Raw genomic sequence first — 20,636 nt, 5'->3', positions numbered from 1 at the left:
TGTTTTGACAAAATCAAAATGTATTTTAAAATATGTTAAAAATGTTAATGCAATATGAAACAAATATTTTAATTTAAATTATGTGTATATATGCATCCTCAAAATATAAATACGATACATAAATAGATTCTAAAACATGTATATTCATATATTAAAACAGGTATGTATAATATACATATATAAGAAAATAAAATACACCAAACAAAGCAGCCACCAACCAAGCAAAACTTATAATAATTCTAGAAAGTACATATATATATATATATATAAAGAATGTATAAACAAATTATAAAATATGAAAGTATAAATATTATAAAAATATAAATGTATATAATATATATAAATTATATAAAAAATATGATAATAAAATATATACGCACTATATATATATTTAAAACATTTATATAATATATATATTAACATATATATATATATATATGCACACATATACTCATACAATAATAATAATATAATTAATTATACTAAAAGATAATATAAACAATATATATATATATATAAAAACTAAAAAAAACAAATTAAGGACTAAATTAAAAAGCCAAACAGAATTTGTGAGCCGAATTTGAAAATTAAACAAGGAAGGGAGTAATTTAAACACGTGCAACCAGGGGAGGGACCAAAAAAACAATTTACCCAACCAATCTAAAGCATTGCGCCATATTGGATTAAATCAAAACATTAATAATGTTTCATGGAAAAATTTGAAAACAAACAACAATGATTTTGAAATGATAGGATAAAATGGAAGGATTAAAAGCATAAATAACCCATAAATAAAGTCCCATTACATTTGCAGCCAATAAAACCCATTTCAAACCCTAAAAAAAAACTCTCCTCTGCCATTTTTCAATCACGCCGTTGCCCTCCTTTTGCCCTTTCAAATCTGTTCCCAGCCGGCCACAATGACAACGACAATGGCACCTCGACGGCACGCTTGTCACCGGTAAGAACTTCCCTCCTTTCTTTTGTTTTTGTTGTTTTAAGAAACAAAAGAAAGAAAACAAAATAAAAATAAAAACAGTAAAAAGAACAGAAGAAACAAAGCCAAAATCTGTCACCTTCAAAAACGTTTTTCTCTCTTGTATTTTTCTTTTAATGTTTTTCAATACAAAAATTTGCCAACCCCTTTTTACAGAAATCCATTAGCTTTTTATAGCCAACTCCTTTTTTACAATTTGCTCCCCTTTAGACACTCCCACTGTTTGTGGTTTATTGCAGGTAGAAACGGCGTTGTGAGAAGCTGCTGATCGTGGGTGAAGCGACGTGGGAGTGATGGGCAGTTGCTGCAGCGTAGGGCATTGTTGAGAGGGAAGAACGTGGGCAGTTGCGGTTGCTGCGGCGCTGAGGCACAAAAACTGCCTAGGGCTGCTGTTGAAAATTGTTAGGGCTAGGTATTGGGCCAGTGTTGGATTATTGTATTTGGGCCGATGGGTTTCCGTTTGATGTAATCTGGGCTTTAGTTTTAGTTGGGCCCGGGTAAAAATTGGGTATTACAGCATCGCCAACACCTAGCAAAACAAAGCAAGAAGCAAAAAATATAAAAACAGTAAAAAACAGCAGCCAAAAAGAAAGAAGAGAAGAAAGAAAAGAAAAAAGAGAAGAAAGAAAAGAGAGAGAGAGGAAGAGAAGGGGGCGCGCCGGCCACCGCACCACCGGGCAGAGGGAGCGTCGTTGACGGCACAAAAGGGCAAGGTTCAGCCCGAAGAAGAAAAAGAAAAAAAAGAAAGAAGAAAAAAAAGGAAGAAAAAAGAAGAAAAATAGAAAAAATATCACAGTCGGGTCAACCCGACCCGACCGACTCGACCCAGCTCGCAGAACCGACCCGACCCGTTGCAGAAACCCAAAACAACAACTCAAAAAAAACAGCAGCAGCCCTCCCCAGCAGTAGGCCAACAGCAGAACAGGCCCAATCCAGCAGGCCAGGCAGCCAACAGGCCAACCAGCAGCAGGCCCGTTCCAGCGCCAGCAGGCCCCAAGCCCGTTCCAGCAGCAGGCCAGCATCCAGCCCAGTAGCCCAATCTGCAAAAAAAAAAGAGAAAAAGAAAAAAATAAAAAAGAAAAGGCCCAAAAAATTTGAGAAGCCCATAACTTTGGGCTTTTGGTAAATTCTTAATCTTTTTTTAATTTAGTACATTTATTTAAATATTATCTCATTTTAATTCAATTAGTATTTTTATGGTGTTTTTGAAATATCATTTTGTCTATTTTATTTTATAGTTTTAAATTTAAATAATTTCGTTTTTAGAATAGGAAAATTTATTTTAATGCATAAGGCAACGCACCGGTTTAATATCAAGTCATCGAATTCATCGCTATGTTGGGTGAATATCGATGGCTTGTGTTAAATACGGGACGCCCTTTTAAAAAAATATAGAAAATATTCAAAAATCCTCGTGTTTTAAAAAAAATTCTCGTGTTTTAATAAGATCACGATTAAATATTAAATTCAATCGGCTTGACACTAATTCTTCGATTTCATTGCCATGTTGGGGTTAATATCGTCGATTGGTGTTAAATACGGTATTTTTTTTAAATTCCCGTATTTTCACAAAATTCCAATATTTAAAATTTTTCGTGTTTTCAGAAAATTCCCGTGTCGCCAAAAAAATTTTCGTTTTTTCTAAAAACTTCTGTGTTTCATAAATTTTCATGTTCTCAAAAATTCCGATGATCAAAAAAATTTTCGTGTTTTCTAAAAATTTTTGTGTTTCAAAAATTTTCGTGTTTTCCAAAATTTTCTTGATTTCAACAATTCTCGTGTTTCACAAATTTTCGCGTTTCAAAAAAAATCGTGTTTTCAAAAAAAAATTCTCGTGTTTCAAAATTCTTGTGTTTCAAAATTGTCGCGTTTTCAAAAATTTTCGTGTTTTTAAGAATTTTCGTGTCTCTAAAATTCTCGTGTGTTAAAATTTTTTTGTGTTTTTAAAAAAAATAATAATTGTCTCAAAAATCTTCGTGTTTTAAAAAATATTCGTATTTTGATCGGATCGCGATTAACTATTAAATTGAACTTGTATTTTTGAAAATTAAGACAACGCGTTTAACGAGATACCAATTTTGGGCGTCGCGAGGGTGCTAATACCTTCCTCGCAGTAATCAACTCCGAACTCTATTTTTCTCTGGATTTTCACGTAGACCTAAAATTACCTCTTTTTTAGAAAAATTTAAAAATAAATTTTTCTTCAAAAAAAGAGAATTCATTAGGTGTCCGATCACACCTAGAAAAAAGATCGGTGGCGACTCCTTTTTTCAAATAAAATCGAAACTCTGCTTTCAAATTTTCAATAATCACTTCGACAAGCGCCCATCGCGAAATTTTTAGGTCGCTACAGCTGGGGACTCCACTGGGGACCTTTTTTTTGAGAGTCGAGTCTGATGTTAAACGCGTGTTGTCAAAATTTTCAAATTTTCTTATTCAAATTAATTTTTAATCGTGATCCTTGAATTTTATTTTTGAAAAGTCATGCATCTGCATTCGGTTTTTAAATTAATATTTTTCTAACTTGTTTTGGTTTTCTTTTTTTTAGCTCTAAGTTTTACGGTTTTTTAGTTTGTTTTTTTTAGAAAAATAAAAAATAAAAGGTTTGTGAGTTTCTCCCCACACACCGTGCACTTGCATTCTTGCATAACATGAGCTCTCTGCCCGGGCACCGTCCGTTTAAGTGGAAGTAAACGCTACGCCTTCGTGAGTTAACCCGTCCCTCCGCACAGGCTAGTGAATTACTTCCGGGTTACATATGACTTATGCTTTCGTGAGTTAACTTGTCCCTCCGCATAGGCATAAGTAAATGTAATCCCTTGAATTGAGCTCGCGAGCCCTGACGGGCGATAACCGAGGCTCCGTACTAGCCTTAGTAGGTGACAGTATGGACAATTCGAGTACCTTTCTAGAACCGAAACTGCATATAGTGAACCGTATGAGCCACTCGAGTAGAGCCATGCCAAACCTCCGTCCGTTGAATAGTTACCAAAATAAGTACACGGGAGAAACGCCTCTTACCTTTTATTTCTTTTACATTTACATTTATTTGCAAATGAATTGAGTCTATTTAATAAATTGGGTCGGGTAGATTGTCTGATTGTATGTGGGGTAGGTTTTTGTAAAGCATGTTGGGGCAAAAAAAATGTGGGTCTGTCCCTCCAAATTGCATGATTGAATAGCTTAATTCGTTAAATTCTCCATAGTCTTTATTTTTCTTCTTTCTTCTGTTTATATCTGTTGTGATCTCTAACCAAGGTTATTTCTTCTTCATTTTATTTTTCTTCATGCATCGTAGACATCTCATTAGGAATGTGTTGATTAGAGATTGATTGTCAAAAACGGGTTTCTGATGGAGGAGTCAATTACACGAGTAACCGAGAAAAATGTTGTAATCCGAGATTGGTCTTTGAGAACTCAGAAAGCGAAAGGGGACAGTTTGAAGGAAGGATACACCTCTGATCTTCCCGAGCGTGTGACCTCGAATGTGCGTCAGAATGACCTTGAAGACTTGACAAGGATTTGGAAACAGTGGGACTCAGATACTAGAGGCATCTTCACCGAGAAGTATGGGGATATAGCTCACTTGATAGCAATCGATGTGAACGAGCAATTGATCCAAGCCATGGTTCGATTCTGGGACCCAGCCTATCAGTGTTTCACTTTCAATCAGGAATATATAACTCCGACCATAGAAGAGTATGCCGCTTTGCTTCGCATCGATAATGTGCAATTCAACAAGATATATGTGAAGGAGCCTAAACAAATGACCTTCAAGAAAAAGTTAATGAAGTTGACGGGGATGACTGATACATGGGCTGAAAAACAGATAAAGAAGAAGAATGAAGTCAGTTGTGTTCCGTGGTTTTCTCTACGGGAGTTAGTTCAGAATCATCCAGATGTGTTGAAAAGAGTAGATCTGTTTGCCTTGGGCGTTTACGGACTGGTCGTCTTCCCGAAAGTTCTTGGGCATATTGAAGTTGTGGTTGTGGATTTCTTCGAAAAGTTGAGGTAAAGAGTCAACCCGGTCCCAACCATCTTGGCTGAGACTTTTAGATCTCTAAATGCTTGTAGGAGAAAAGGGGAAGGACGTTTTATCGGATGCGCTCAGTTACTGAATGTTTGGATCTTTAGCCATTTTTGGAAGGTGGAGCGCACGCCTTTCCACATGTTTTCAAAAACATTCACTTCGTTAGAAGCACACCTTGAAAAAGATTGGCCAAGGGACGTCACTGAACAGCAGTGGGTCTCGGTTTTTCAGAACTTCGTGCTGAAGATGTAACTTGGAGAGCACCTTGGATTTGTCCTTCTGTTTTGTTATACAGGTGCGGAAACCAAGACTTGATGCCTTTGCTAGGATTGTGGGGAGGAGTTGGATATGCTCCATTAACTGTTCAAAGACAATTCGCTTCACGACAGTTTGTACCAGTTACTGATGGATTGGCACAATCAGAGTTCGCCTTTACGGGTGAGGGTTACATGAAAAGGGTTCAAGATACTGTGAGTTCTTGGAAGAAAATTTACCTAATGGAATTCGCTCTCTATGCTGATACTCTCACTGTAGATTATGACATATGGAGGCAACAACGAGTGAAGAGTCAACTGACCCTGCTAATTGATGATGCTTGCCAGAATCCGTTCTCAGAGGGAATGCCTTCCGAGCTAGAAATAGCAAGACAGGAATTTGAACGTAAAAAAGTCAAATTGTTGCGAGATATTAGTTCTCTTCAGGAGGAGAACTACCAGCTGAAGATTGATGTTGAAAGTCTAAAAAGAAGTTGAGGTCACGAGAAAAGATTTAAGAGACTTTCATTTTGAAAATAAGAAATTAAGAGGCACTATAAGGAATAGTGGATTAGGCAAATCATCGGCAGAATGAAAGGAAGAACTAAGCAACGTCAAAGGTGGAATGAAATCCTGGAAAGCAAAAGCGAAGAAGAAAAAGGAAAGAGCTGCCTGTGCTATGATAGAGATAAGGAAAAAGAATGCAGAATACAAAGCTATGCCTGCAGAATTAACGGCTAGTTAGTCTAAGCATCAAGAACTAAAAGGGAAAATCCAAAGTCTAGAAAGTATAGTACAAGCTCATCAGCACCATTTGGATGACCTCCTAAGAGCTCTAGAAGATAAGAATGATCAGTATGACAGAGATATTCGTGCCTACAAAAGAGCACTCCAAGAAAAGGATATGCATATCAGTGGCTTGATCAATGAAATTCGCAAGGCAGCTTTGAAAATTGTGCAATTATTAGATGAAGCCGAAGTCTTTAGTTGCCAATTCCCTCCGAGCCAATGATCAAGTATGTCAGAATTCCTAGAACGAGTGAAGAAACAATGCGACATGACTAGGAAATTTGTGTAACTGTTAAATCTGAAATGGCAAAACATTTTGTAATTGGCTATTTTGATTAATGAAACGCCAAAGTATGGGGCTATCTTGAAATCAACACCATTTTTTGCATATTTATGCATGACTTACATTCATTCATTCATTCATTGCATGTGCATATCACCCTAATCATTCACTAAGGCCAGAACCGCATAATCCACAGTTGTGACAGTCTGGAATCACGTCATTCTTATAGAACACATCTAAGAGCTAAAGCTATGGATGCTAAGCTCAACGAGAGTGATACAATTGATGATGTTTCAATGATACACCCTTGTCCTCCAGGACATGTTTTGAACAATTGGACTGCTGTGAACCTTCTTGTAGTTTCTAAGTCCTCTCCAGAGTAATGTTCAATGTTAATTCTCCATTATTTTGTATGTCCCTAAGTAATGGGATTCCTTTTGTAAGAGCTTATATTTGCTATTTATCATTTCAATGAACATTAATGAAGATGTTTTTTTCATGGTATTTTCATTTCCATTAGTTTTGTAATTATTCCCTCTTCTCACAGCCTTTCCCTACACGTATCTCATATCACTCCATAACATTGTGTTTGTTGATTCCAATACTTTGATGCTCCCCTATAGCAGTATTTTCTGTCCACCTTTCAAGTGCTCAGATATCCACGGCATGAACAATCCCGTTACAAGTCCTGAAATCGATTTCGAGAAGGCTATTTGTTTAGGAGAATTCGAAGCTAAGGAAGATGCTGAAAATTGTGTCCCGCCTCCTGACTTACTGAGAATGGTTGAAAAATAAGAGAAACAGATTTTACCCCATCAAGAATCTATTGAGACAGTGAACTTGGGAAGAGAAGAAAATAAACAAGAAGTAAAGATTGGGATTTCCATTTCAGAGAACACCAAACAGAATTTGATCGCCTTGCTCCGTGAGTACAAAAATGTATTCGCCTGGTCGTATCAGGACATGCCAGGGTTGAATGAGGATGTGGTGGTTCATAAGCTCCCACTGAAACCGGAATGCAAGCTCGTTCAGCAGAAGTTAAGAAGGATGAGACCTGAAATGTTGTTAAAGACAAAAGAAGAAGTTAAGAAACAATATGATGCTGGCTTCTTACAGGTCTTTAAATATCCGGAATGGGTAGCTAACATAGTCCCGATGCTGAAGAAAGATGGCAAGGTACGAATGTGCATGGATTATCGTGATTTGAACCGAGCAAGCCCTAAAGATAATTTTTCTTTACCACACATCGATACGTTAGTGGATAACACGGTAAAACATTATTTATTTTCGTTCATGGATGGTTTCTCGGGTTATAATCAGATAAAAATGGCTGTTGAAGACATGGAAAAAACTACATTCATAACAATGTAGGGAACCTTCTGCTATAAGGTAATGCCGTTTGGATTAAAGAATGCTGGGGCAACATATCAGAGAGCCATGGTAACGTTGTTCCATGATATGATGCACAAAAAAATAGAAGTTTATGTCGATGACATGATTGCCAAATCTTGGGAAGAAAAAGAGCATGTTGGGAATCTCAAGAAGCTGTTTGAAAAGTTAAGAAAATTCCAGTTGAAACTTAACCCGACCAAATGTACATTTGGGGCTACCTCGGGAAAACTGCTAGGTTTCATTGTCAGTGAGAGAGGTATCGAGGTTGATCCAGACAAGATAAAAGCTATACAAGAACTGCCTCCCCCGCGCATACAAAAAGAAGTCAGAGGATTTTTAGGAAGGTTGAATTACATTGCTCGATTCATTGCCCAACTTACCAATCAGTGTGATCCAATTTTTCGGCTCCTCCGAAAGCATAATCTGGGAGAATGGAACGAGGAGTGCCAAGTGGCCTTCGATAAGATAAAACAGTATCTATCTAATCCTCCGGTACTAGTATCGCTGACCCTTGGAAAACCATTAATATTGTACCTGACCGTGTTTGAGAACTCAATGGGTTGCGAGCTGGGACAGCATGATGAGTCGAGGAAAAGAGAAAAAACAATTTACTACCTTAGCAAGAAATTCACAGAGTATGAGGCAAAGTACCCTTCAAGTGAAAAATTTTGTTGTGCGTTGATTTGGACGGTTCGAAGGCTCAGACAATACATGTTGTATCATACGACATGGTTAATTTCGAAACTGGACCCAATAAAATACATGATGGAGTCACCTGCACTCTCAGGAAGAATGGCATGATGGCAGATCCTACTAACTGAGTATGACATTACATATGTGAGCCAAAAGTCAATAAATGGAAGCGCAATAGCTGACTTCTTGGCAAGTCGAACAACGGAGGAATACGAGTCTTTGAGATTTGATTTCCCAGATGAAGATTTGATGTGCATTTCAGAAAAAGAGGGTGAGTCATCAAAAGAGAAATCATGGAAGATGAGCTTCGATGGCGCATCGAATGCATTGGGGCATGGGATCAGAGCAGTCTTGGTGTCACCGGAAGGAGATCATTACCCGCTCACTGCCAGATTAAACTTCTTCTGTACCAATAATATAGCGGAATATGAAGCTTGCATCATGGGGCTTCGTGCAGCTATCGAGAGGAAAATCAAAATCTTATAAGTGCACGGGGACTCAGCATTAGTCATCTATGAAATCCGTGGAGATTGGGAAGTGAGGGATTCGAAATTATTCAAATATCGCGATCTCGTTGCAGAATTGGTCAAAGAGTTCTATGAAGTGACTTTTAACTACTTTCCACGGGAAGAGAATCAATTGGCTAATGCTCTGGCCACATTGGCTTCAATGTTCAAAGCAAACAGAGAAACTGAGATAATGCCCATCCAAATGAGTATATATGAGACCCCCACACACTGTTGTAGTATTGAGGAGGAGTCAGATGGACGACTATGGTTCCATGATATCTTGGAGTATATCAAAAATCAAAGGTACCTCGAGCAAGCAAACGAGAATGACAAAAGAACAATCAGGAAATTGGCGGTTGGATTTGTTCTTGACGGGGATATTCTATACAAAATAGGAAAAGATCAAGTGCTCATGAGGTGCGTGGACGCTGTTGAACCCAGAAAGATACTTAAGGAGGTTCATGAAGGAATTTATGGAACGCATGTCAGTGGTTTCACTATGGCCAGGCAGATTATGAGACTTGGTTATTACTGGCTGACGATGGAAAGCAATTGCATTGGCTACGCACGAAAGTGCCACAAATGTCAAATTTATGGTGATAAAATTCATGCAGCTCCATCGCCCCTTCATGTCATGACTTCTCCGTGGCCTTTTTCTATGTGGGGCATGGATGTTATAAGGCCAATTTCCCCGAAATCTTCCAATGGACATCGATTCATCTTTGTGGTTATAGACTACTTCACAAAATGGGTAGAAGCCACTTCGTTTGCTAATGTGACAAAGGCTGCAGTCTGTAGGTTCTTAAAAAATGAGATCATATGTCGATATGGTCTGCCTGAAAGAATCATTTCAAATAATGCTTTAAATTTGAACAACAAGATGATGAAAGAAGTATGTGAGCAATTTCAGATAAAGCATCATAATTCTTCGCCCTGTCGCCCGAAGATGAACGGAGCAGTAGAAGCGGCTAATAAGAACATTAAGAGGATTCTCGGGAAGATGACTGAGACATATAAAGACTGGCATGAGAAGCTACCATTCGCTTTGTATGCATACCGCACCTCTGTGCGAACATCTACAGGGGCAACTCCTTTTTCTCTAGTCTACGGAATGGAGGTCGTTCTGCCTATCAAAGTAGAGATCCCATCCCTGCGCGTTTTGATAGAGACAAAGTTAGAAGAATCAGAGTGGGTTCGAGCTCGATATGATCAACTAAACCTTATTGAAGGGAAACGCTTGAAGGCAATTTGTCATGGACAGATGTATCAGAAAAGAATGATCACGGCCCATGATAAAAATGTACGGCCAAGAGAATTCCGCGAAGGGGAGCTGGTACTAAGAAAGATCCTCCCGATACAAAAAGACTTTCGAGGAAAATGGTCACCAAATTGGGAAGGGCCATACGTTGTAAAAAAGGCATTCTCAGGAGGGGCTCTGATTCTCACTGAGATGTATGGGAAAGAATTACCTAATCCAGTGAACTCAGATGCTGTGAAGAAATATTATACCTAAAAAAACAACAAAAAAACAAAAAAAAAGAAAAAAAGAAAAAGAAAAATCGAGATGAAAACCCGAAAAGGGCGTCTTGATAAACAAAAAGATTAGGATGAAAACCCGAAAGGGCGTCTTAATGAAGCAGATTCGGACTTAAGGAGCAAGGCGACTTGAACGGGGAGTCGAATTGCGAGGTTACAATATTTGAAGCATTCTCAGAAGCTCGAAATCTTCTACACAGGAAGCTATGCTCAAAAAGATTCAAAATGAAGAAACGTGAAGAAGTTTAAGCGTTGGATATCTAGAGCATTCGTGGCCATTGAATTCACTTTCCTTTCTTTATGATGCTTTCTTTATTTGAACTATTCCTTGTCAATTTTCTGTGTTTGTTGCTATCGAAAAAATTGAATGTGAGGTATTTTCTTTCATGCCTACTTTGCCATTTTTTCTATGCATCTCGTGTTTGATTCATTTAAATGATAAATAGTAAGATGACATACTCTAAACAAAAGAAATCTTGAACATTACCTGGATGAGAATTTGACAAGTACAAGGGCCCCAAAGCAGGAACAATGTTCAGCAGGGGGCAAGAGAGTGATATATGGAGAAATGTGGATTACTCACAGACCTTGAGGATGAGTACAAAACTAGAGAGAAAAGTCAAGAATTGAGGAAATAAATGAAGGCCCTCACGAAAGTCAGAAGGGGTCATGTGACAAACAACCAAGAATGCATGGCATGATCATGTAGACATAAAAGCATTTAGGACAAACATGTGCATATCATAATAACATCATACATGACATATACAGGAATACCAGTTGAGCAAAGAATTTTGGGAGAAAGCTGCACAGAATCAATGAAGAAGAAGACTTTTAGTTTCACCAGATGTTTTTTGAAACCCTGTTTCTTTCAAGAAATATTTTTCAATTACTACTTTTTTCAAAAATCAACTCATAATACGAGAGATGAGTTGAGCCTCGGGTCACGCTGAGGTATTTTTAATTTATGTTTTTTTCAAAAATCAACTCATAATACGAGAGGTGAGTTGAGCCTCGGGTCACGTTGAGGTATTTTTTTTAATTTCTGTTTTTTTTCAAAAAATCAACTCATAATACGAGAGGTGAGTTGAGCCTTGGGTCACGCTGAGGTATTTTTTTAAATTTCTGTTTTTCAAAAATCAACTCATATTGCGAGAGGTGAGTTGAGCCTCAGACACATGCCGAGGTATTTCTTTTAAATTTCTGTTTTTCAAAAATCAACTCATATTGCGAGAGGTGAGTTGAGCCTCAGATCACACGCTGAGGTATTTTTTAAATTTATGTTTTTTTTCAAAAAATCAACTCATAATACAGAGGTGAGTTGAGCCTCGGGTCACGCTGAGGTATTTTTAAATTTCTGTTTTTTTTTTCAAAAAATCAACTCATAATACAGAGGTGAGTTGAGCCTCGGGTCACGCTGAGGTATTTTTTTTAATTTCTGTTTTTTCAAAAATCAACTCATAATACAGAGGTGAGTTGAGCCTCGGGTCACGCTGAGGTATTTTTTTTAAATTTAATTTCTGTCTTTTTTTAAAAATCAACTCATAATACGAGAGGTGAGTTGAGCCTCGGGTCACGCTGAGGTATTTTTTAATTTCTATTTTTTCAAAAATCAACTCATAATACGAGAGGTGAGTTGAGCCTCGGGTCACGCTGAGGTATTTTTAATTTCTGTCATTTTTTAAAAATCAACTCATAATACGAGAGGTGAGTTGAGCATCGGGTCACGCTGAGGTATCTTTAATTTCTGTCTTTTTTTAAATCAACTCATAATACGAGAGGTGAGTTGAGCCTCGGGTCACGCTGAGGTATTTTTAATTTCTGTCTTTTTTAAAAATCAACTCATAATACGAGAGGTGAGTTGAGCCTCGGGTCGCGCTGAGGTATTTTTAATTTCTGTCTTTTTTAAAATCAACTCATATTGCGAGAAGTGAGTTGAGCCTTGGGTCCTATGCCGAGGTGTTTTTCAATCTCTATTTTTCAAAGGTCAACTCATAATCTGAGAAGTGAGTTGAACTTCGAATCGCACAACAAGCTATTTTCAATTTCAGGCTTTGAAAAAATATGGACAAAAAAAAATTTGGACAATCGAACAAAATTCAGTGCTTTAAAGTCTTTGCTCTATCCCTGTTTCACAGCGATGAGCAAAGAGGGGCAGCTGTAATCACTGAATTTTACCCGATTAGAATTTTGGGCCGGGTCGATCTCGTATGGGCCCAATGATCGGGCCCATTAGGATTTAATTTTGGAATTGTTTTAGCCCATTTTTAATTTTTGTTTTAAATATTAATAAAATAGCCATAATAAAATTTTGGAAAAAAAATACAAAAAAACATAAATTACATTTTGGCCCCTAAACTTTTCAAAAATTACATTCCAACCCCTAAACTTTCTCAAAATTTCACTTTAACCCCTAAACTTTCTAAAAATTACATTTTGGCCCCATATTTTCCTAAAATTACATTTTTACCCCAAATATTTAGCGTCTTCTTCATTTTGGTCCTTCTGGGCATGACAGACCACCCCCAATCGGTGTTTTTGCGTGCCCCCCTCCACCTCTACTACCACCTGAAGACAAACAAAAAGAAGACAAAATTGAAAGATTAAAAGGAGAAAATTGAAGAGAAAGAGGGGGATTTTTTTCGGATAGGAACTAAAGAAAAAAAGCAAAAAAAAAAAGAAGAAGAGCAAAGAAACTTCAAAAAAATCTAGAATTCGGCCGATTCCTCCTGCAACCACCGTCGTTGCAGCGCCACCGTGTCCACCGCCCCACACCACCATCGCCAACACCTAGCAAAACAAAGCAACAAGCAAAAAAATATAAAAACAGTAAAAAACAACAGCCAAAAAGAAAGAAGAGAAGAAAGAAAAGAGAGAGGAAGAGAAGGGGGCGCGCCGGCCACCGCACCACCGGGCGGAGGGAGCGTCATTGACGGTGCAAAAGGGCAAGGTTCAGCCTGAAGAAGAAAAAGAAAAAAAGAAAGAAGAAAAAAAGGAAGAAAAAAGAAGAAAAATAGAAAAAAATCACAGTCGGGTCAACCCGACCCGACCGACTCGACCCATTTCAGAACCAGGCCGACCCAGTTGTAAACCCAAAACAACAACTAAAAAAAAAAGCAGCAAGACCCTCCTAGCAAGAAGCCAACAAGAGACTGCCCAATCCAGCAGAGCCTAAGCAGGCTAGGCGACCAACAGCCAACCAAAGAAGAAGTCTGCTTCCAGCCGCCACCGCCCTAAGTCTGCTTCAAAGAAGAAGCCAAGATCCAAATTTCAAAGAAATTTCAATCTGCAAAAAAAAAAAAGAAAAAAGAAAAAAAGAAAAAGAAAAGGCCCAAAATTTGAGAAGCCCATAACTTTGGGCTTTTGGTAAATCTTAATCTTTTTTAATTTAGTACATTTATTTAAATATTATCCCATTTTAATTCAATTAGTATTTTTATGGTGTTTTTAAAATATCATTTTGTCTATTTTATTTTATAGTTTTAAATTTAAATAATTTCGTTTTTAGAGTAGGAAAATTTATTTTAATGTATAAGGCAACGCACCGGTTTAATATCAGTCATCGAATTTATCGCTATGTTGGGTGAATATCGATGGCTTGTGTTAAATACGGGACGCCCTTTTAAAAAAATATCGAAAATATTCAAAAATCCTCGTGTTTTTAAAAAAATTCTCGTGTTTTAATAAGATCACGATTAAATATTAAATTCAATTGGCTTGACACTAATTCTTCGATTTCATTGCCATGTCGGGGTGAATATCGTCGATTCGGGTTAAATACGGTATGTTTTTTTTAAATTCCCGTATTTTAACAAAATTCCAATTTTTAAAATTTTTCGTGTTTTCAAAAAATTCCCGTGTCGCCAAAAAAATTTTCGTTTTTTCTAAAAACTTCTGTGTTTCATAAATTTTCATGTTCTGAAAAATTCCAATGATCAAAATTTTTTTTGTGTTTTCTAAAAACTTCTGTGTTTCAAAAATTTTCGTGTTTTCCAAAATTTTCTTGATTTCAACAATTCTCGTGTTTCACAAATTTTCGCGTTTCAAAAAAAAATCGTGTTTTCAAAAAAAATTTCTCGTGTTTCAAAATTCTCGTGTTTCAAAATTGTCGTGTTTTCAAAAATTTTCGTGTTTTTAAGAATTTCCGTGTCTCTAAAATTCTCGTGTTTTAAAATTTTTTTTGTGTTTTTAAAAAAAATAAATAATTGTCTCAAAAATCTTCGTGTTTTAAAAAAAATTCGTATTTTGATTGGATCGCGATTAACTATTAAATTGAACTTGTATTTTTGAAAATTAAGACGATGCGCGTTTAACGAGATACCAATTTTGGGCGTCGCGAGGGTGCTAATACCTTCCTCGAGTGTAACCGACTCTCGAACTCTATTTTTCTCTGGATTTTCACGTAGACCTAAAATTACCTCTTTTTTAGAAAAATTTAAAAATAATTTTTCTTCAAAAAAAAGAGAATTCATTAGGTGTCCGATCACACCTAGAAAAAAGATCGGTGGCGACTCCTTTTTTCAAATAAAATCGAAACTCTGCTTTCAAATTTTCAATAATCACTTCGACAAGCGCCCATCGCGAAATTTTTAGGTCGCTACAGCGGCGTTTTTGAAAAAGAACCGCTAATGCTCGGGTCTTTAGCGGCGTTTTTGAAATAGCGCCGCTAATCTCGAATTGATCCTCCATACCAAAATGAGCGGAAATGAGTTTAAAAGATGTCCAAAACATTAACATTTAAACATTTATTAAGAATTTTTCATTTACTACGAGCTTCTCCCTCGTATTGTAGCAACACTGATGTACAAAATATTTCAGAGATGTACAGATTTTTCGAGTTTAAAAACTACATTGAGTGTATTTTCGTAGGAGTTCAGTTGATTTAAAAACTACATTAAATGGTTTAGGATTTAAATATTAGATTTAAAAAAAACATTCATAAATAAATAAAATCACTTAACTAATAATTTTTAACAGATAAAATAAAAAAATTTTAACAGAGCAAAACAACGTCGTTTTGTTCAAAATAAAATTATTTTTTGAGTAAAAGGTAAGCGATAACGGCGTTTTTAAAAAAAAACGCCACAAAATTCATTTTACCTAAAAAAATTTCGCACTAATTTTTCCCAAATTCCCCCCCTAAAACCCCTAACCTTGCAAACAAAATGAAAAAAAGAAGAGGAAAATGGAGGCACCAAAGACGATTCAGCAGAAAACCTCTCCAATCTACTTACGAGTCAGCAATTCCTACTACCGTTTGTTTCCCTGGAAAATATATGAGACTTAATATTATTATTTTGTTTGTTTATTTGTGTGTGTGTTTCATCTTGTTGTGTTCATTACTCAGATCCCTATCGCTTTTATTTCTGTTCCATTTTTCCTCTTTATTTTCTAATTTTGGGTGTTATTTATTCCATATAGATTTTTAATTATAATTTTGATCATCTTCCAAAAGAGGGAACTCGTTTTTGAAAACCCTAAGCAGAAGGAAGAAATCGAAGTGAGGTGTGCCACCGCCTTTGCTCCGCCGCCAGCCATGAAGGTTCTATCTCTCGACCATGAATGTATCTTGCTTACACAAAAAAATAAGCTTTACGAAGTTTAAAATTTAACCGTGCACCCTTTCTTTTTATTATTGTTTTTTTCTCTTTGCAGTTCAATATCGCCAACCTCCAATACGGGATGCCAGAAGAAGCTAGAAATCGACGATGACCAGAAACTGTAAGTTTCCTTACTTATCTCTTTATATATTATATGCTTATCTTTCAATTTTATTTAGCTTTATTTTTCAAATATTTTATTCCAAAATAATCAGCATTTGTAGCAGTCCAAAATAATTAGCAGTCCCTGATTTAGTTCCGTTTTCTTTTTTTTTTTCTTTCTATAATTCATGAGAGTTGTATTTTAATTTTGCTTTTTGTTTTCTTGTTTGCAAATCAACACAATACCGCATAATCATAGCAAGGGGCATGCAAATATGGAACCTCTTTTCAACAGCTTGACCTTGCAGCAATACATTCTTTTATGCTCACAGGTTCAGTATTCAAACATGGTTGACTCAATATGATTCCTTGTTCTTTGGTAAAGTTTGAGAGTTAGTTTTGTACTTAAAAAGGTAAAAATTTAATAGTATATATATTTTTCAATTTAAAAATATAGTCCAAAACACAATATTTTCGGCCAAAATTTGCTTATACACTTATTGAGTTTTTTACCAAGTCGTAGCGTGTCTTTGACCGCCGAGATTTGCGAGTTCGTAATGTATGATAGATCCTGATTGACAATTAAGTTATGAATATATAAAAGAAACATGTATAATTATGGTTTTTTTCTATTGAAATCAATAATCTCTCTTGTCAAGGCAGATGACAGATATTGATAAGTCGAAGGATGCTTTACTAAAATCTCAGAAATCAAAAGAGGTATCGTGAATTCGAGAAGGGATTCAGGTCCATTGCATGGATGGAATGTAATAGTATTGATTTATATAGATGTAGACTTTGTTTAGCATGATATGAAAAGCTTAGATTAGATTGGGATTATGGTCAGAAATAGGGTCAACTACAAAAATGGTCACTACACTTGTGGTTTCTTTTTTGTTATTGAATTATGAAACAACTTTTCTAGCTACTTTTGTAGTATAATTAGTTCAAATTTCATTAGTAAAAGTATCTACTTTAAACACCTAATAGTTTTTGCATGGATGTTTTGAGTTTATTATATACCCTGTGACTTGCACATTGGCAATGACATAGTAGGTTGCTGGGTAGTTCAAGCCAGCGGCTTGTTGATCTATGCAATTTATAGATTTTCATTCTCTTGTTAGGTATGTTAAAAAATTTCTCATTTGGAAGGCGTGATGTGAACCTCTTGTTGGCGACATTATGTACTCGTACCATTCAAACCCGTGAAGGAAGCATAGTTAAAGCTCTTGATTGTAATGCTGCTATGGCTAGTCGGGATGCATTGGCAAAGACAGTTTATGCTCGATTGTTTGATTGGTATGCTTATGTTAATTCATGTTTGGAGGTATTTATTTTATCATATGCTCATATTTTGTATTACTTGCCTTGCCTGCATGGGGTCAAGATTAAACTGCTTTACGCTTCGAAAATTTTCTATCTATTTTGTAAGGCTTGTTGATAAGATTAATATATCTGTGGGGCAAGATCCAAATTCCCATGTGCAAATTGGAGTTTTGGACATCTATGGATTTGAATGCTTTAAGCATAATAGGTAAAATATTGTTCTTTGGTTTTGTATGTTTTATTTAATATTTTTATCGTTATTATTATGTAAATTATGAGTAAATATTTGATGCCACAATTTTTGTCATGTTTTTGTGATACAATATAGTTTGAGTTCCATTTTATGAAAGACATGAAAAACAAAATATTAGATATCTGTTAAATTGAGTTCTATTTTACATTGACCTTTTTAAGAACTTGGGAAACATCAATGACCTTTCTTCTAAGGACCATCCAGATATTATGTGATAAGCGACATCGAATCTGATTGAGTAGAGTATTAACATGAATTTATTAAGATGAATACTTCTTTGGGGGAGGATTTTAGTACTGTTGGATTACCTTCTTAGAATTATATTCTTGATATTGCATCAATTAATCTCTTTTCTTATTACTATTTTTATTCATCGATTATGACCCCTCTCTCACAAGCATTCATTTGGGAAATATGTTCCAAGAGATGTTGCTTGCCCGCTAAACTCAACACTCCAGGTGAATTCTTTTGTCACATATCTTTTCTTTTCTCCAAATATTGTTCATTCCTTGTGGTTAGTACTTAACTAGACCATTACCCCAGGTGGTCTAAATGATGTTACATTATCTGGTTTGGATGTTACATTTGAGTTTTAGAAAATGAAAATATTAGAAAAAATTTGCAAATGGTGGTGGATCTGTATCCTGATGCTACTTTATTGATGGTGGGTTTGTAAATTTAAGTGTTTAAATGTTGTAAATTGAAGTGTTTAAGTGCTGCAAATTAAAGTATTTAGTTGCTGGAAATTGAGATGTTTTATCACTGTAATTGAGGTGTATAAATGTTGTTAATTGATATGTTTAAGTGCTGCAAATTGAAGTGTTTAAGTGCTGCAAATTGAAGTGTTTTATCGCTGTAATTGAGGTGTATAAATGTTGTTAATTGATATGTTTAAGTGCTGCAAATGGAAGTGTTTAAATGTTGTAAATTGAAGTGGTTAAGTGCTGCAAATTGAAGTGTTTAGTTGCTGGAAATTGAGATGTTTTATCGCTATAATTGAGGTGTATAAATATTGTTAATTGATATGTTTAAGTACTGCAAATTTAAGTGTTTAAATACTGTAAATTGAAGTGTTTAAGTGCTGCAAATTGAAGTGTTTAAGTGCTGCAAATTGAAGTATTTAGTTGCTGGAAATTGAGATGTTTTATCGCTGTAATTGAGGTGTATAAATGTTGTTAATTGATATGTTTAAGTGCTGCAAATTTAAGTGTTTAAGTGCTGCAAATTGAAGTGTTTAGTTGCTGGAAATTGAGATGTTTTATTGCTGTAATTAAGGTGTATAAATGTTGTTAATTGATATGTTTACTGCTGCAAATTGAAGTGTTTAAATGCTGTAAATTGAAGCGTTTAAGTGCTGCAAATTGAAGTGTTTAAGTGCTACAAATTGAATTGTTTAGTTGCTGGAAATTGAGATGTTTTATCGCTGTAATTGATGTGTATAAATGTTGTTAATTGATGTGTTAAAGTGTTACAAACTGAAGTGTTTAAATGCTGTAAATTGAAGTGTTAAAGTGCTACTTTCCATTGTCACCTCCCTCATTTCTTTATGCATCAATAACTATATTAATGAAATCAAGTACTACAATTATATATTATTACAGATGGGGGTTGGAGAATACGATCAAAGGAAAACATCGATATGGTGATTCCCACCAAGCAAAGGGCTTCTTAGACACCCAACATTTTGCACAACCAAACATGACCAGAACTTCTAAACCTACATGTTGAGGTTGCTACACACAAGTCCCTTCCTTTTTTTAGTTTATGTGCTATGTGATGATTGTGTTTTAAAATTTAACCTGTTTTAGTTCCTTACATTCTTATAAGATTCACACTCAAGGGCAAGAAACATCTCAGCAACTCATTGGGATCGAGCAGTCAAAATTCAGAATCAAGTAACACACAAGAGCTAGATTTGGAGCTTAGACTGTCATTGTAATCAGTAATTTTTTTTGCTACTTTAAATGCATACTCATGGAACTACATTTTATGCTTTCCTAGAATTGTAAGTTCAAATAAGGTGTTGATCTGTAATTTATACATACAACTTGAGCAAGTTGATATGAACTAGTTTCAAATTTTTTTTAAAAAAAAATCAAAGGAATGTTATGTAATCAAAGGCAATTTGACTTGCTGCATGAGATATAGTGAAAAACATTTATCTTCTTGTTCATGAATTTCCATTTTAATACGTCTTCAAATTAAATTATACATTTCTTAATTGGTGGAATCTCACTTTTGCTGTTGCTGCAATCTCTAACCAAAGAATGGAGTGATGTATGTACTGATAACAGTTCTAAAGGATTTGCTTAAGCAAGTAAAGGAATTGGCCTTTTTATAATAATTTAGGATAGGAATGGAGCACATCCAAAAAATAGAGTAGCGTTTTTATAATAAATTTTTTTATTTTTCGTGACCTTTAGTGGCGTTTTTGGGGAAAGCGCCGCTAAAGTTGGTCTTTAGCGGCGTTTGTGGAAAAAGTGCCGCTAAAGGTCTTGGTCTTTAGCGGCGTTTGTGGTAAAAGCACCGCTAAAGGTCATGGTCTTTAGCGGCGTTTGTGTAAAATGTGTCGCTAAAGGTCATGGTCTTTAGCGGCGTTTGTGGGAAAAGCGCCGCTAAAGGTCCTGGTCTTTAGCGGCGTTTGTAGGAAAAGCGCCGCTAAAGTTAGCGACACGGTCTTTAGCGGCATTTTTTCCGATGCTTCTTAAAGCGCCGCTAAAGGCCTAAAAAAGCGCCGCTAAAAGCCTGTTTTGGTGTAGTGTATTAATGTAATATCATTTTATGTTTACATATTATGTACAAAAAATAATTATATTCATCAAATATAAAAATAAATAAATGTACATTTAAATCACAATTAAAGTTCCATATA

General features: G+C 35.7%; 2 long non-coding RNA genes across 6 annotated transcripts; both read left to right on the top strand.

Moving 5' to 3' along the window:
- The first annotated feature begins 797 nt into the window (after positions 1-797).
- On the top strand, positions 798-17,715 carry LOC105803390 (uncharacterized). 5 transcript variants are annotated; one of them, XR_008190977.1, is made up of 8 exons: positions 798-961; positions 1,237-2,119; positions 15,905-16,025; positions 16,139-16,204; positions 16,445-16,517; positions 16,849-16,905; positions 17,310-17,484; positions 17,618-17,715. It is a non-coding gene; the product is annotated as an uncharacterized LOC105803390 (long non-coding RNA). The 5 variants fall into 5 exon arrangements; XR_008190978.1 differs by having other exon boundaries at positions 16,845-16,905; XR_008190976.1 differs by lacking the exon at positions 16,849-16,905 and having other exon boundaries at positions 15,939-16,025.
- A 1,685-nt stretch (positions 17,716-19,400) lies between these two features.
- LOC128034939 (uncharacterized) lies at positions 19,401-19,937 on the top strand. The gene is made up of 2 exons (XR_008191273.1): positions 19,401-19,493; positions 19,592-19,937. It is a non-coding gene; the product is annotated as an uncharacterized LOC128034939 (long non-coding RNA).
- The last annotated feature ends 699 nt before the right edge of the window (positions 19,938-20,636 follow it).

This window comes from Gossypium raimondii, chromosome 11 (genome assembly GCF_025698545.1).
Source record: "Gossypium raimondii isolate GPD5lz chromosome 11, ASM2569854v1, whole genome shotgun sequence".
Taxonomy (NCBI): domain Eukaryota; kingdom Viridiplantae; phylum Streptophyta; class Magnoliopsida; order Malvales; family Malvaceae; genus Gossypium; species Gossypium raimondii.
This window is presented reverse-complemented; position numbering and strand designations above follow the sequence as displayed.